Source organism: Candoia aspera, chromosome 9 (assembly GCF_035149785.1).
Source record: "Candoia aspera isolate rCanAsp1 chromosome 9, rCanAsp1.hap2, whole genome shotgun sequence".
NCBI classification, from domain to species: Eukaryota; Metazoa; Chordata; class Lepidosauria; order Squamata; family Boidae; genus Candoia; species Candoia aspera.
This window is the reverse complement of record NC_086161.1, coordinates 8,147,504-8,165,638: the sequence shown is the minus strand read 5'-3', so window position 1 is coordinate 8,165,638 and position 18,135 is coordinate 8,147,504.

The following is an 18,135-nucleotide window of genomic DNA, read 5'->3' as shown; positions in this document are numbered from 1 at the left end:
ATGGACCCAACTTGGACCTTCCCAGTTTTTCATCTCTGTTTTTGGCCTGTGTTAAACACTTATTCACCTGAAGATAACTAGGCTTCACTGTTCAGTGTAGTTCCTATTTATTCCAGCTTGTGTAGTTAATGAGTAGGGACACTGGTGAGTATACATGATCAGGAATGATAGGTTTTCTTCAACTATACTCACATCTTAACAGTAACAGCAATTTTGAATGGAACAGAGTTACACTGAGTGGTTGTGAGGTTTCCTTTGCTGGAGGTGTTCAAGTAGGACACAATCATCTGTTAGGAATATTTTGTTTGGGGATCCTCTTCCAACACAAGGGTACTAGGACCCAGGGTTTAGGCTGTGAAAGAGAGTTATGAAGCTTAATTCTGAAGAACCAGCTATTTGCTTATCTGAACATATTAAGATGGCAGCATGAGATTTGGTGAAGCTTGACTGCTTTTTTTTTTTTGGCTGCAGTTAAGTTGCTATATTGTTTTGCTGGATCACTTTAAAAAAAATGGGAGGCACAAGACATAATTGTACCCCACAATTGTACCTTCATACTATAGGGATACTTTAAAAATGGAACATTCTAGGACTATTTAGGAGCTATGAGTTGGCTATCCCAGTGGGAAATTCTGATGGTGTGTGGAATTGCCTTTTGAAGGAAAAGGTAAAAACTTGGGGTGTAATTAAGTTAAAATTGGACAAAGTGCAGGAAAATCCAAAATAAAGGAACAAATCTGTGGTGTGGGAGGAGGGTGCACTTTTTAACAACACAACCTTGGCTTTTTCCGTCTCCATAGTCTTTTCCAACTTTAATTTCCATGACATTAGGACTTGCTTTGTACAAGCCAGAAGATCAATAACGGGACTAAGTATGAATGATAAACAGCAGATGCTCTGGATGGGCAAGAGACATCTACAAATTTCACAAATTTAATGCAGCTTCATAGTCCTGATCAATAAAGCAGGATGAGGATTGAACCCACCTGCTGAGCAAGGTTGATTCAGGGGTGAGACGAAAAAGAGCTCCAAACCTCATTGGCTCTGAAATGTAGGGAGGGACCCAACTGATGGATTCACACATCCTGTAAAGTCCAAAAAGCAGAACTGAGTTAGCTCTTGAGTTGCATATGCCTCCTTCCCCCCAGGATTACTGCAAAATTTTGGTAGCAAAATGATGACTGCAGGGAGCACATTTATTCTCTTTCTTTTGATATGTTAAATCACTGGAGGGCTAACTGCACACCCTTGCTGAGGCCTTTTTTTTTTAATGCAAACTCCTACAAATAAAGAACCATTATAAAATTCCAGTCCCACCTTCTCCTGTGAATCACTGCTATCCCTAGATGGTCCCTGAAGGCCCCCAGCCCCCCTGCAAAAAAAGGTTAGCTTCACAGCTACAAAGACTACCAGAAAAAGAATTTTTGCTTCATTTGATGAAATTTATTTCCCTTACTAAGTGAGAACTGCAAGCTTCAAGATGTAAGTGTCTCTGGGTGATAATTTGGCAGTCTTGAGCTTCCTCCCAGACCCTCAAAAGAGGTGCTAAGATATTGGACGTTTTAATAAATTATAAGGAGTGCCTTGAGGTGTAAAAAATTCAGCTGGTCTCCATGCTTCTTGTTTGCTTTTTGACATGGAATGGGAGGCTTCACTGCAAATCTCAGCATAGCCTAGATTGTGGGAATGTGTGTTGGGGGTGCTGGTATTATTAGCTACTAGATCAAAGACTGAGATAAAAGAATTAGGCAGAGATGAGGAATCTATGCCCTCTGGTACCCAGCAGTCGCAGTGAACCTGACTAACAATCAGATTCATTGAAAAGGTCGTCAAACAACAAGCCTGAATGAATGAACCAGCCTTGAGAATGGTTTAATTGAAGCAGTTGCTGGAATTGGCATTGGAGAGTTGCAACCTTCCACATGTTAAATTCTCTTCCAGACCATCAGTGCCATAATATAATAAACAAACAGGTGGTATTATGAAATTATTCCATCTTTGCTGGTTTCTACAACTCCCTCAGACACATCTTATTGAGCCTCCGATGAATATTTAATTAATACTTGAATACTTTAATGTTTATTTCTACATGATGTGCCTGTTTTTCGGAATAGATATTTGCCCTTAATCATTATGTAGATATGTATCTGATTTACTGTAGCAATAAAATAGGGGAAGCAAGTAGATGAAAGAGGGGCCTTTTGTTGGCTTAAAACCTCAACCAAACATTTGCAGTTCTCCCTGGGAGACTATCCTGTTGTAAAGTGGATGAATGCTTGTGAAATAGCATCACTCTTGGCCTTGAGCAAGAGTTCTTAGCCAAAGCTTGTTAAATTCTTTGCGTGCTTTCTCCTTTCCCCCACCATCTTTCATTAATAAACAATAAGTGATTTCTTAAGGGCCACCTAGCATGGCTGCAGTCAACAAAAGCCTGAAAGTTCTCCTTTGTGGGGTATAACCAGATGTGAGGGCAATCTGGCTGTGACATCTGTCACTGCCTGGGTTGATTCGGCTGATGTGGCTGGCTAGGTGGATCTCGCCTTCCTCCCGCACCATTCCATGTGCATCCTTCTGAAAGCTTTGTGCTTGGAAGAAGAGGACAACCATCCCAATAAAAGGTGCGTACTGTTCTTCAGTCAAGGGTACACAATAGCGGCGTATTCCTGCTAAAACAAGCTCAAGGTCCAAAAGTCACTCTTCTTGAGAAGAAATCATGTTTCTTATTTTCTTTCCCAAAGTTTTCTAATATTTAAATCCTGATTCTCTCTGTTTCCATGCATCCTATAGCTACTGTTTATCTTTTGTTAGAGTCAAGGGTGTCTGCATGTCTGCATCTCTTGTTGAGCGATGCTGGATAATTATGGCAAGGTATCTTCCATAGAACTTCCCTTCCCTTAGCCCACTGATTTCCTTTCACTGATTAATGCTTTCAAGTCAGGTCAGGCCTAGTTTAGACCTTGATTGTCTAGCTTGCATTCTGTTTGTCTTCATGGGTACTTGCTTTTCACCTATAACTGTCTTCTGATAGAGACCTTAGTTTTCACCTTTACCAGTGAATGAATCTGACTTGGACAACCTCTTTTTAAGCAATTCCACAAAGTTTAAGGCTAACCCTTGGGCTTAGCTCCCTCCCTGTGTTGCTTCCTAATCACTGAAATATGCTTTGGCTTCCTCCAGACTAGTGTCCCATATCCTGCTTTTTTTCCCCCCTTCATAATCTTGGAAGTAGCTTGAGACTACTGAGGACTTCTGAGTTTTTGTTCTCTATTGGCAACACCTTCTTAAGTCATGGTCCATAACTTCTGACCCAATGTCTGGGAAGCAAACACAGCTGGTTTTCCCTATTGTTTGGCTGTTCTAAGCAGCTGCTATTATCCCTGAACTTTTGGATGAACATTGCAGAGCTTTTAATGATGTAACTGAAGAATTTGCTGCAAATATGTGGATGTCAAAATTCACATTGTACTAGATAATCTCCGAGAACTTGTGTCAACTCTGTCTCTGGTACTGATCCCATGATTCATTTTTTAGATGCCTCCAATTAGGGTTTTTCAAAGAAGGAAATGTAAAAAAATATATTTTCTGTTACTATTTATCATGAGAGAGCTAGTTTCGTGTAGTGATTAAGGCATCAGGCTAGAAACCGGGAGACTGGGAGTTCTAGTCCCACCTGAAGCACAAAGCCAGCTGGTGACCTTGGGCCAGTCACTCTCTCTCAGCCCTAGGAAGGAGGCAATGGCAAACCATTTCCGAAATCTTGCCAAGAAAGCTGCAGGGACTTGTCTAGGCAGTCTCTGGGAATTGGACACAATTGAACAGATTAAAAAAAAAAGACTAAATTTACATGTTTCCCACATGCATGTTTTTTTTTCTTCTGAGGACAGGGTGCTTCTTTTTATGATGAAATATTTCATTATGAGTTTTTTCCCATATGCTATTTGAATTGGTTGGAGGACTTTCTACCACACCTTCTCCAATTCACTGTCCCCCTAATTATGTTGGGCAGGTGTCCATCTTCCCCAATCAGTATTATAGCTCTGAGATCATGATATAGTCCAGGAAATCTGGCTGAAGGAAGGTTTGATGGCTGTACTAACATCTTATCTGCTGAAGGGAAGATGATACTTTCCCAGTTACTATTTGAAATGTGGATCTTATTTTATTATTTTATTTATTTAATTTGTACACTGCCCAACTCCCAATGACTCTGGGCATTTCACAAGGAAACAAATTACTGACATGAATTGCGTTTGGGAACAAAAAAACAACCACCCAACCAAGGCAGCTATGGCTATGTATTGAGGCTTTTAAAACATTAAGGAAAATAGCATTATCCATAATAGAATGAGGTAGAAGATAAACATTGTGAAGGAGAAGTTCAGTGTGGATCAAAAAAGCCACCAAAAATACACTACCATTAATGGGACAAAGGATACAACTTTGGCACAATCTCCCGAAGGAAGTGAGGTAAAACTCACTGCTTGGGAATTAATATTTGGAAGGCAATGAAGATATCTAAACAATGCTTCAAAGGAAGAGGAATGTGTGAAGTAATGCTATTTGTTGCATGCAATCAATCACCATGGAAGTCACTCCTGGAGGCAGTGCTTTTTAGCCAGAATAATTCTTGCTGTCTTATTGAAACCTTGAGCCAATGTGAAAGTTCCTTGCAAGGATCCCGAGTAATTAACATTTTATTGATTCAACCACTTGTATTGTACTCTGGGCTGGAAAACCCCAAACAAGTTTTTTCCCTCCCAGCATTTTGTAAAAATTTTCAACCAAAGTTATTCCACTGTGCTTTCAACCAGGACTAAATGTTTCTGGTGGCCAACTGGAACATTTCTATTAATTGTATGCCTTTATTTTTGTTGTTTTTCTGTATTTTTATTCCATTGTATGTTGCCAGAGTCTGGGGAGTGGGTTACAAAAACTGAAACAAGAAATAAATACCCAGATTTCTGCCCATTTTACCTCAGGTATACCTAATCCAAACCATACCTCCTTATGGATTTGGTAGTACCCCTGTTTTCTGATGCTAGTTGATTGTTCCTTTGGTATTATGAAATATGGTTTTGCCTTTGTCAATGATCCCATGAAGATTATTTTATTGATTACTGAACATCAGTGGAATGACATATTGATGAAAAGGAAGATTTGTTGGGTATTTTTCAAATGGTAAAGGCTTTCAATCTGTGTTGTTTTTCCTATTAATCACCTACAATTCTATTCTTCCATATTAATGAAGAAACAGGTGTGTAAAATGATGGAACAAAGCCATGCTATGTCTTTTTCCCACAGATCTTTAACTGGTGTGACTTGCAGTTCAAATATTTGTCATTTGTCATTAAGAATGGCTCTTTGGAGTGCAGGGTTGCATGCAAAGCCAAGATACAGCTAAAAGCAGCATTTACATATCAAATTTTATTCTAACCTATTAGCCCTGAACCATGCCACATTTTGTTCTGGGTGGTGACATCATCACACTGTGCTTTTCTGTGCAGAAGTAAGGCAGGATGTTTATGTAAAATGATATTGTTAAATTATTACTTTCCCACAATGGGCAGAGAGGGAGAGGACTTAAATCAAGGGGCCAATTTCAGTGGCATCTTTGGGTTACTTAAAACTTGTAATCTTGCTTCTGGACTTGAACCAGGATATTCTTTCAACCTGGTTGACACTGGACCCAATGATGAGGGAGGTTTAGGGATGATGGAAATTTGACTTTGCACATGGAATGTTGTTAATTTTAGTGGCAAATTGGTGAATATTCTCTCCTGCTTTCTATTGATCAAGGTTGGGAAGAATTGTTAAGCAAATACAGTGCAAGTATAATCCATGGGGTAGATCCTATATTCTAACACAAAAGCTAAAGCCTCAGTGTAACTCACCCACCCTGATGACATTCTGGAAGTCCTTAAAAAACTAGCTGTTCTCCATGCCTTGGGGTAGGGTGTTTGTGGAACGCTGATAGGTTGTTTGATGTGTGGTCTGTTCAGATGCATAGGTTCTTCTTTTTATTGTTTTTTGATGATGATGATGATGATGATGATGATTAAACATGAGCTGCCCAAAGTTGTTCTGGACATGGGTGACCTCCAAATCAATCAATCCATCAATCTGTAGATTGCGCTGGGAATGGAGCAAGCCCATCTTTTTGATTAAATCTTACTTTCTTTGGAAAGTTTAGTCCCCCTTATAGGACATCTGGCATAAAGTACTGATAGCAGCATGTTTTGACTCAGAACAAGCTTGGCTCCTGCAGAGCTGTAACAAGATTTTATGAATTGAACACCCTTCTTCTATTTTTATTTTTCAGGGTAATACTTTAAAGCCTCCACATATGCATTTAATAGCTTCACTTAATACACTTATTATACATTGAGTATCAACTGATGAAATGCAACCCAGTTACTGAGAATTAACCAACATATAATTCCAGCTGTGAAGCCTCAATAAAACTGTAATGTTGTAATCATGATCTTTGTTTTTAAGGTAATAATTGCCTTACTTGTAATAATAAGTGACTAAAATCTGGTTCACACAAGTGAGCTATGCCTATGTTATACCTTTGAATACCCTCAGATTCAAGAGTTCTATGAAATGCAAGACCATGTCTTAAGGTTTGCCTATTGAATCAGTGGTTGTTTTACACTTTGCCAGTTTCCTATGGGAGTGGATTTGGGCATTCTCTTCCTATTAGACTTTGCAGTAGCACAAGTTGTTCTAGAATTTTCCTGGAAGGTAATAACTAAAGGTCTGGCAGGAGAGGCATGTTCTGGATCCTGCGTATCAGTGACTATCATCTGGAAGGAACCAGGAAGAGAGATTTTTCTGTTGTGGCACTTATCTTTTGGAACATCATCCCACCGGAGATTAGATTAGCCCCAACTTTAAAGGCCTTCCATATGGCCTTAAAGACATGGTTGTGCCACTAAGTTTGGGGATCCAGATGTGTGGCAAAGCCTGTATAATAGTTGTGTTGATTTGCTTGCTGCCTGAGGGAATGATATTAAAGGCAAAACTGAAATACTTTGGCCACATAATGAGAAGACAGGACACCCTGGAGAAGATGCTGATGCTAGGGAGAGTGGAGGGCAAAGGAAGAGGGGCCGACCAAGGACAAGATGGATAGATGATATTCTAGAGGTGACGGACTCATCCCTGGGGGAGCTGGGGGTGTTGACGGCCGACAGGAAGCTCTGGCGTGGGCTGGTCCATGAAGTCACGAAGAGTCGGAAGCAACTGAACGAATAAACAACAAAACTGATTAAGTATGTATTATTTTTATGATATGTGTTGTTGTATGGCACTTCAAACTGCTGTTAGCTGCCCAGAGTCATGAATTTGAGATGGACAGCTATATTAATTGAAATAAATAAATAATAAAGACTCTCAACATCTTGAGTGTATTACCATTCTGGTACATGAGGAAACTACTAAAACATTATCTAAACAGCAATAGCCTTTTGCATTTTCTAAAGGTGAACATCTCCTTAGTGATTACAATAAAAAAAGCAGGCACAGCAGTGTGTGGACAGGCATCAAAATGAAAGGGCTTGTAGTTCTGGAAGGTCCTAAGTTGTTCCAGTTCTATGCCATCCCCCAGAAGCAAAAGTTTAGTTTTCAGGAGTTGTAAGCATGATGAGGTACAGGTTCTAATTCCCAGAAGGTTTGAGGATTGGCTATGTTGGCTAGGGCAAAATCATCTATAGATTGCCAAGTTACCTTCCCCAACCTAGAATCCAAAATTGCATAAGTACATCACTGAATGTATCCCTTAAAATCTCACATGTGAAGTTGTGGAACTGGCAAGCAGACGTACATGTACTACAGGCATCTCCTTGAACAGCAAGGCTTGATGTCTTTTCATTGTGGAGGTATCAAGTGGGTTGTGAGATGAATTTTTAATCTCCGACTCAGACAAGGCTTCTTTTGGTGGATCCTGAATTGAACTTACTTACCGTGATAATTTAAAATAGCTTCTGAGGGTTTTAAGTAATATTTTAACAGTCTGGAAGAACTCCGAATTTTTGTCCTGGTAGGTGCATCACTTCATACGATTCTAATTTTGCACAGCCTACTTCTGCTTTATTTTGTCTTCTTCACTTAATTGCTTCTGGTAGAATTACTTGCTTTTGTATTTGAGCTTTCCTGTATGTCCTCATGCGAATGGATATTCCACACTTTTATACCATAAATAAAGGAGCATGAAAGATCTTGGGTTGTGTATAAATGAATTAGCCAACTGGTTTTGTTTGGAAGGAAAATAAAAAGCCTTCTATTTTCTGTAATTATCAATGGTGTCTGATAAAACATAGCTAATAGGACCAGCCAAACTCAAACAGCAGTACATATGGCTTAAAGTGACAGAATTCCTGGGGAGCAAATTTAATTGGAGAAAATATGGGAAGGTTCCTTCTCAGTCTATTTGCCTAATTTATCTGGGTCTTCCATGCTGTGATTGACACCAGTTCTTCAGGATTTCAGAAGAGGTCTTTCCTGTTCATCAGATATCTGATCCTTTTATCAGGAAATGTAATAAATTTGAATCAGAGATCACTGAGCAACGTGGCATCTCTAAGGGAGTTTCAAAATACTGTCAATATCAATTTAATTTATATTTATTGTATGTCTATACAGCTTTTCCTTCCAGAATAGCTGAGAGTGATTTACAAGGAAGGAAAAAAAAGGGAGACATTCTCCTCTCTCCAAACTGTTTGATTAAAAAGGCCTTCATTTCCCAAGATACAACCCCATTTCTTTTCATTTCAGCAGGTAAATGCCTGAGGTTTATTTATGTCTGTGAATATTATTTGTTTTTGAGTGTTCATTTATATCATTTGGTTCAGTTAGGTAAATTTAGACAGTAAAGTTAATAGCTTTTCAGAAGGTGAATTTAGTAGTGCTGGTGAATTTAGACCAATCTTTCCCACCTGTGTTGGAATTTAACTTCCTTTCTGGCTGGGAATTCTAGAAATTAATATCTAATACATTGGGGTAGGCATCAAGTTGGAGGAAGCTGCATTAGATACTTTACAGTAGATGTTTGCCAGAATGGCACTATTGCTTGTACTAAAAGAGAAAAAGGGATGTTTTCTTTTATTTTTCAAGATTGCACATTTTCAAGGGTCCTTATGATATACGAAGGGGTGGCATACACGTTGCAAGTTATATGTCAGATGTTCTGTTGGCTTTGAGCATGGAGACACCATCTTGCCAAGAGAAATAAAGGCAAGAAGTATGTCCAGTTGCAAGCAAATAATTTTCACTGAAATGGATCTAGAAAAACAAGGATTAAATTGCTTTGAGTATCACATTGAATAGAAGGGATTGAAAGATGTTATTTGAGACATTGGCGAATGTGATTGTTTGAAAGATGGCCATCTAACCCCTGGAGTTCTAAAGTGCTAAGATGCACCTTTCTCAATTGCTATTGATTTTTGGTTTTGCGCTGCTGCATTCTCTTATTTTTTGGACTGAACTCCAAGGTTGATTTCCTGTATGTTTGAATCCCACTAGCTTGACCCAGCCTGCACTGAAGATGAAATCACCAAGTTGGCATGTACTCTGCCAGAAAAAGAAAGAAAGAAAGAAAGAGAGAGAGAGAGAGAGAGAGAGAGAAAGAAAGAGAAGAGTTCTGGGGTCTTTTATATAGTATGCAGAGGACATTAATTCTCAAACCTATGTGGGCTCTGCCAAGTTCTTATGGCTTTGTGCCTAAAGAAGCTGGTGGTGGGCTGTTTCATTTTGCACAGTTTTAATCAATTTTAGCTTGCTAGGATTTTTTAAGACTTAAAAAATGACGGGGGTGGGATGGGAGAAGAAAAACAGCCCTTCCCTTTTGTGAACTTGAAACTGGAAGCATGTGATCAGTTGCTCAGAATGAGTTAGGGAAAGGTCAAACATGCAGGAACATAAAGGTGGAAGGTATGTGGTGTTCTGGGAGTGTGTAGGCAGCAGTTGATGGGGAAAAGTGCTGAAAGGATGGCTTGCCTTGGAGAAAGCGGCCGTCCAGAATTGTTGGACTGAAACTTCCCCATCATCCCCAGCCAGAATGGCCTAAAACCATAGTGTCTGGAAAGCATCTGGGTTGGGCTAGTGTGTTGGTTAAGGGATACATAAGGCATAGCAGAAAGAGATGAAAACGCAATTAAAAAAACAAAAACAAAAAGCAACCAGGGAGATGATGGGTTCTTAATGGGACAAACACTGTGAAAAAAGAAGCTTTATTTTACTGTCTTGACTTTTTCACCAATAAAAACCCATCTTTGTTCAGATTTCAGCCAGCTCTTGATATTTGCCAATTTCAGGCTTCTCCTTCTCTGCCTTCAGGTAGTCCAGAACTGTGTTTCTGACATCAGACCTCTCACCCAAAACTCATCCAGCAGAAATCACAAGGACCGCATCTGCATCCTGCAAAGGATACAATCTGTGTCAACCATGACTGACACAAGTTACACAGTTCACTTCATTGGCACAATGATGTCGTGATGCATGCTTCATCCCTTGCCCCATTTTGCCCCCCACAGAACCCTCCCTTCATGGTTGCTGGTCCCCTTTGCCCCACTTCTTACATTTAAAGAAGGCACTTTTAATTTTCTTTTTTTTAAATGGGAGGCTTCAAAGGTGGGTCCTTCAGAACCATCTTATTCAAGGAATGCTTTGGGGCACTAAACGGGCCCCTTGAACCTTTCTTAGATATTAAAAATGGCAGGAAGCTGCAGTTTGTTTGGAACTGGGCCCACAGTTCCTAACAAGGGAGAAAGTAAACTCGGATAGAAGGGAAGATTCTGCAGAAAAGACTGTGGCAGGAAGCATTTTGGTAATCAATGCCAGAATACACAATATTAGCTATATTTCGTTTTACAGAATAAAATAGCTTGTATGTAATCTAGAACCTAAAACATAGTTAAAAAGGACACAAACCATTATCCCAATTGCCTCCCTTCCCTTTGGCAGCCATTTGCTGAACGGGGACCCCAGTTCAGCATCCATTTTGCAGCAGGTTCTCAAGATTCCTGATGTGCCCACAGGTCAGAAAAGGTCAGGAGGACCTGCTTAGCAACTAGCTGTTGATGCTGAAATGAAGTTTCCCAGATCCTCTCCCTGCGGTACTCTAAGCTTGAAACTAAAATCTACTGTTGTGTGATGTAATGGTAGAAATGTGGGAAGCAGACTGAATTGATGAATTACAGTGTGAGAGAGATTTGCATTACAATGTTCTTTCTCTTTGGTTAAGAAGAAAAGAAAAGGGAGAAGTAATATTTCAACCCCCTTAGCTTGTTGAGACTCAACAATATGGTGGTTGAACTTAGTGAGGGGGCATTTTCTGGGCATGTGAACTTATACACAGCTGCAGTTAGCTTCAGACCATGGACTTCCTTGCTTGGCATGATTTGTTGCAGATCCCTTGCAAATCTTTGTTGCTGCTGTTGTGTTGTTGTTGTTTCCCCCTCTTAGAAAAGGAAGCTTCCATATGGTTGTATGGGGGAAGCATATAGCTAAGATTCCAGGTCACATTTTCTTCTGGACCACACTCTATCTGCCTGTTGTTTATTGTGAGGCAAGGCCTGCAAAACAGAATCACTAGCTCTGTAACAGAACATGGCATTTAAATGCTTACACTGAAAATGCCTCAGCCTTTTCTCAATCTAGCTTAATTTGATGGCTTTGGCAGAGAGACGCTGTTACAGAGCTGGGAGTGTGGAAAAGGGGAGAAGGGGGGAATCTGGCTCTTCCCGGAAAAGTTCCTTTTGTGCTACTTGTGGCCCTCCACCTCGTGACCAGCCCTACTGTTGGGCAGCTGGCTTCCAGCAGGGATAAACCACTAAATGGCAGCCAATGGTCAGATGCTGTCCCTGGACACATGTTCACAGGAATGCTGGAAATCTGAACCCAACTGTGTAAAGCCTAAATGATCCTCATAATCACATTCTGAAGGATGGTGGGACAGGCTGCTGTGCTGGAATTGCTGCTGGATGCTTGAGGCAGTGGACAGCTTGGCGGTATCCTCCCGCCTTCCCCACCCTGGTGCCCTTTAGATGTCTGGGACATTGTCTCACATGATCCCTAGCCAGCAAGGCCAAAAGGGAACCAGTTTGTGAGCATGATCAGTCTAAGAGGGGCTGTGCAAAAGCAAACAGACAAATTAACTTCATTCCTTTCCTTTCTCTTGATAAGTATCCTCCCCTGCCACCAAAAAACCCCCCAACAGGTAGCATGCTGTGTCCAGTAGCATGTTCTTTTAGCCAAAGCTTTCTAGTCTGGGTGATTTGGGGGAGTAAATGTGGAGACACTTGAGTACAATCCCATCTCTGTTAAAAGATTGAATTCTTAACTATAGGCAGATATTACTTCTGCTCCTGCAGATATTTAGATATGCCTTCTGAGTTGGACCAAGAAGTGACTTTTCTAGGTAGCATTATATTTTCTACTGTCTTCCATCCATTGGGTTGTCAAGTTTTCCATTCTCACTCAATGTTCTGTGTTTTTTTGAGGTACTACAGAGGTAGTAATTTCTGTTTGTTTGTCTATCCCCCTCCCTCTCCCCAGATTATTTAGGACTGCATACATGCTAAGGCCTTTCTTTTCTGCAGGAGTTATCCCATGACAATGGGTAGCCTGGAATTATTATTAGAAGGTAAGACACATTTTTATTTAGCAATTTCAGTGGACATGACTTACAGCATATAAGAAGACAAATCTATGCTCCAAGGAGCACTTCCTGGACTTGGATCCTTAGAATGGATAAGTATGCCTATGAGCAATATTGCAATTATATTTCCATGATCTACTACAGGGATTCTTAACCTTTTTGTGTCATAGACTCCTTGGAGAGTCTGGTGAAACCTACAGACCCCTTTACAAAAAGATGTATTTAAATGCATAAAATAAAACATATAAATATAGGTAGTATTACAAAGAAAATGGTTTATGTTCAGATGCAGTTATTAAAACATTTAAAAATAACCAATATGTAATATAATAATATGTATTTATTGATCCATTAAAATTTCTGGAATTGTAAGATTTAACAGCTTGCATGGGTATTTAGGTACAAAAGGGCCTTTGAAATGCAAATGGTGTTGATCATTACCAATTACATGTTTTGGAGAAAAAGGTACTTCACACAACCAAATATATTCTGGTTTTACTGTTTTAGGGTATAATAATGTTAGACAGTGGGATTTATCGAAGTTAAACATTTTTGGAGTCTAGAGGTTGTAAATTACTTTGTTGTGTACCTTCATTAGTGAATGTAAAGCTAAATTGCTCTGATTGTTTTGTATTTATAATTATTGGTTTTGTATATTTATTGTTTTCCTTAATTGTTGTATGCCACCCAGAGTCACTTCTTGTCCGATGGGCGGCTATATAAACTTGATTGATTGATAAATAAATAAATAAATAAATAAATAAAATTTCAGTTAGAGGTTAGGGAAAATGTAATTGTATTTTTTTCCCATCCAAATTCATGGACTCCCTGAAACCCACCTATGGACCCATACCATGGACCTTAGATTAATTATCCTGATCTAATGGTTGCTTTAGGTTCTTCTAGTGAGCATCCAGTGGCTTGCTGATGAGTCCTTCTGCACCTCAGCTGTTCAGTGTTGTATTCAAGCCAAGAGATTCAGGAAAACTGGTGGGAAACTGCTGGGCTTCTGCCAAAATACTTGTTAGAAACAAAGCTGCAGAGGGAAATAGGAAGGGAGATCTTTGTTTCACTTGAATACCATGGAACTGATAAGCAAAGGTGCTCCCCAGTTTTCTCCAGCCATTTGAACCCTGTCTCCTCTTTTTTCATTGCTGAGTTGTCAATCAGAACTGTTCTTCCTCTATTTCTCTTTCTCTTAGGCAGCCACCCAAATCAGCATGTGTCCAACCCATCCAGAATAGAGACTGCTTTCTGGAGTTTTTAACAAACAGTGAGAGGACTGAACATCTGGAATGAGCAGATGGTTTTAATAGCCACAGGGAGGATGTTTTGGCACATGCCCGCCAGTGAGCATCTGCTGACAAGGAAGCAGAACCAGAAAATCCCAGACAAAATCAGCCCACCCTGTTATTTGAGAGAAGGGGGTGGGTGGGTGAAAACCAGGGAGCGAATATAATAACAAGGGGGCATCCAGACCAAAGCTCTATGTGTGTTTGGTCAAGGTAACAAGCCTAGTAACAAGCATTTCTCTGTAAGTGCTTCAGCCCCCTTGCATTGAGAATTCTCTTTCTATGCTTCCCCTGCCCCCCAACCCACCCACCCCCACAAAATGTACAAAGGTTCTGTCGCTAAGCTTATTTCAGAAGTACAGCCAACCCTTTTTTGTTTAAGGTACACATAGGTGGGGAGAGTAAATAGGAAAAGCCTCAAAATACAAGGCATCTTAATGAACCAAATGTCAGACCTAGATCAGACACGTACAATTTGTTGGTTTTAGTTAGGAACAGTCTTCCCCAAATCAGGTATTTTGCGATTACCATTACCATGGCAAGGACCAGACTTTGCCAAATTGAAATCTCAGAATTTCTAGCCAGGATTTGGCCAATACCCACTTGGAACAGAAGAAGGAGACTTCTCCTGATTCTTTGGCAGAGTCTTCGAAAGGAAGAAGTGCTATGCAATGAAGGGATTATTGGCTCAGTGGGGGTACATGGCCTAAAGACCTTTGCCATAGAATAAGATATATTACTGCATGAACTATACATTTTATGTCTTATTTTTAAATATATTTTGTTTGTGGGATTTAACTTTGGATGAATAGAGGGCCTTCCACTGACATGAAGTCCAGAGGGGTCCTTTGATATGGAAGTTGCCAAATGAGACAACCCAGAAGAGAAGTCTTCTCCTGATGCTTCCCCATCACAGAGCATCTGCTGCCTGAGGGCGATGCCCGAATTCTACCTAATGGCAGAACAGGTGAATGAGCAGAATGCTGTCTGATGCAGTAACATGGAACTGGGGATTTAAGTAGCACCATAATTTAGTTGCTAAACAAAATAAAAATGCAATCAGACCTTGGCTGACATGGCCACAGCTCTGGGGTCAGTGTGTATGTTTGTGACATGTCAACACTTCTGGAACGGAGTGTATCTTTTTTTTAACCCAGAACAGGCTGGAGGGCTGAACACTCTGCTCAGCATCTCTTGCACTGATACTTATCATGTTTATCATGGCCAAGCACAGATCTTCTTGCTCTGGCTCAGAGATTTGGGACCATCATGTTCAGACGAGTTTTCCCCCCTTCCTGGTTGCAGCCAGAAAATGTCTTCCAGCTTTTCTCTTTAAATCTTCTGCTGTATATGAGTAACCCAGACCAGCTGTTTTTCCACTTGGACAGCAATAATAAATTGAGAAGCTTGTGTGAAAGACCATGTCTGAGAATGTGTGCAAGTCTGAAAGCTGTGCGTGCGCATGCCTGTGTGGGGATGTTCAGCCATGAGCCTATCTTTGCAACTGCTCGCAATTCTCCACTCGTTTTGGCATCAACCATTAGCATGATTGCTGCCTTATAAACAATCACAGTTATTCATCCAGTTCAAACCCTTGGCATAAGGTGAAATAGCCTTCCAAAGAAGAGATGAATTCTCCATTTGGCACCTGATCAGAAATGTAGTATCCCTGCAATTTTCAGTGATCCTTCAGTGAGCAAACAGTCTTCAAATTAGCTCCTCGTGTGTGGTGCAAATTACCCAGATGGGGTAAATAGCTTATCTCAGCCCTTTTCCTGGTGTGTTTCTCCACTGGTGTGTGGTCTTTCTAAGGAGGGTTGGAGGTGATCAGGAGCAATACCAGCTTTCTGTAGTGTTCAGTTCAATGACCAGAACTGTTGATGTTAGGGTCTCAATGACTGAAGCAGAATGCAAGCTTTCATAATAAAAGTAAATTTCCCAATATCTGGTCTCCAAAAAAAAAAAAAAAAGACCACATTGGCCAACTCCTGCCATAAGCTATGGGGGAAGTGAGTGGAAAGAGAAGGCCAGGCAAACCTGTTTTAGCAGAAGACTTGCTTCTTGACAAATGCTTTGTGGATCCTTGATTTGTTCCCATAGACTTTCAGGAAGACTTCTAGCTTAACTAACTAGTCTTTTAAGTCTTACCTAAGGCAAAGGCCTGTAAAATATTTATAAATACACATGTGGCAGCATTTAACATCCTGAATTTGCCAAGTAGGTTTCTCTTTCCAAGTCTAATCATGAACCAGGAACGTGTGTGTCTCTGTGTGCTGCATCAGCTGTTCTTACAAATGCGTGTGAGCTCCAGTTAAGGAGACAGCATGTTTTCCAGGTCGAATTTTCCCAAATGCAAATAGCTGAGATAAGGAGGAGGAATCAGTTGGATGGCAATCAGTTTCTGCATTTTGGGATAGGAGGGGAAGGAGAGGAGAGAGAGAAACGAAGAGCTCCTCCAAGACTATAAAAGGCAAAAGTTTAGATGAAGGTGATGCTGCGGAAGGTTTGCCAAGTTATTGGAAGGTGTGTGTATGTGAGGAATTAAGAGCACTCTGTGGCCAGGGCTTGGCATGTGTGCTTTTGCGCTTGTTGAAATCAGCTGCTTAAGTTTGATGATTGTTCTTGTTGACAAGCTTTCAAGCATCTTGGCTCAATGTAGAGGACATGTGCTTTTGATGCACTCACAGAATACTGGACTGTTATTAAATGTTGGGGTGGTGGGAGAGAGAGAGAGGCACAGGGGGAGAAAGAGTATCCCCAGGATGATTTATGTGTGGCTCTGGAATCTCAGAACAGAAAAAGCTCATCTCTGCCCAGAGCAGTTCATGAAAGAAGCATCAGCAAAAGGGCCTAGCTGGGGATCAACCTAAATTCTAAATTGTTTCTGGCTGTTTAAAATCTGGACCAATTAAATAAACCACGGGTCACATGTTGGAGGTAACACATAAGCCAGCACTTAAAAGCAGGCCCTCAGAACTGGTCGGAAGTCCCCATTTTGACAGTAATGCCATGCTTGTGATAGGATAAGCTTACTTAGAAAGATTAAATATCTATTTCTTGCTCTCAACTGATAGAAAAAAAACTTGATTTCAGATTTAGTGTAAATTCTGAGACATGTTTACTCTACAATGCCTCCCTAGGCATGGTTGCTTGCTGTAAGCCATGGTTTGTTTAACTGGAGTTTAATAATCTGGCTGGGTTTATATAACAAACAATGACAAATAAATTTATCCCCTAGCATGTTGGGTGAACTTAGTTACAGTTTCTGGGGGGTATGAGCAAACAAATGGTATTGGACTCATATCCAACTCACACGCTCAGGCATCTGGTTGGCCACTGTAGAAAACAGAATGCTGACCTAAATAGAACAAAAATGTATCTAGGTTGATTTAAAGTTCTTAGATATACTATTGCATCCAATAGGATTTGCTTCTAGGATACCCTGCACAAAATTGCTGCCTGCATAGTGCAATTCTATGCATGTTTACTCAGAAGGAAGTCCCATTCTTAGCTAGATGTTCATAATGCTGTTGCAGTCAGAAGCTCAGAATGGATCTGACTACAGAAACATTGCAGCTGTAAAGAGTCAATGCCCAGATTTTGTAGGCATCTGCTCTCCACTTGGCTAAGGTCTAGAGAGTCATAAGAAATTCGTAGAACCTGATGCATGGCATCTCTGTCCATTTGTGCTAAGAAAAAAACAGCCTAAAACACTTAACCAGCTACCTGTACAAATGCTGGTACTGGTGCTGCTTTTCTTTTCTCTGTATTAATTTTAAGTCAATCAAGTGATAGTTACATAACTATTGGCTGCAACTTCTGTCACATCAACCCAAAACAAATCTGTAGACTGTCAGGGCTATATAAAGATAATTTCTCTTAATGAAGAAAGCAAAGGAATCTATGCTTGGAATATGTTCTTTTAAAACACTGCTTTCAATGGTACTATCTTTCCTCAACTCCCCTTACCCCACTTTCTTAGGCAAGACGTTGGTCAGTTTATGCTACTATACCAATAATTTTAATAGGACCTCCCAAAACAAAAATTGAGCAAAAGCAACACCAACATCCAACTGCATGAAGCCAGGGTATATAGTTTATTATTAGGGAGAAAACATTAAGTTTCCTTTGAGGTGAACTCAACTTCTGATGACTTCATAAACACATCTATATAGTTTTTTGGGT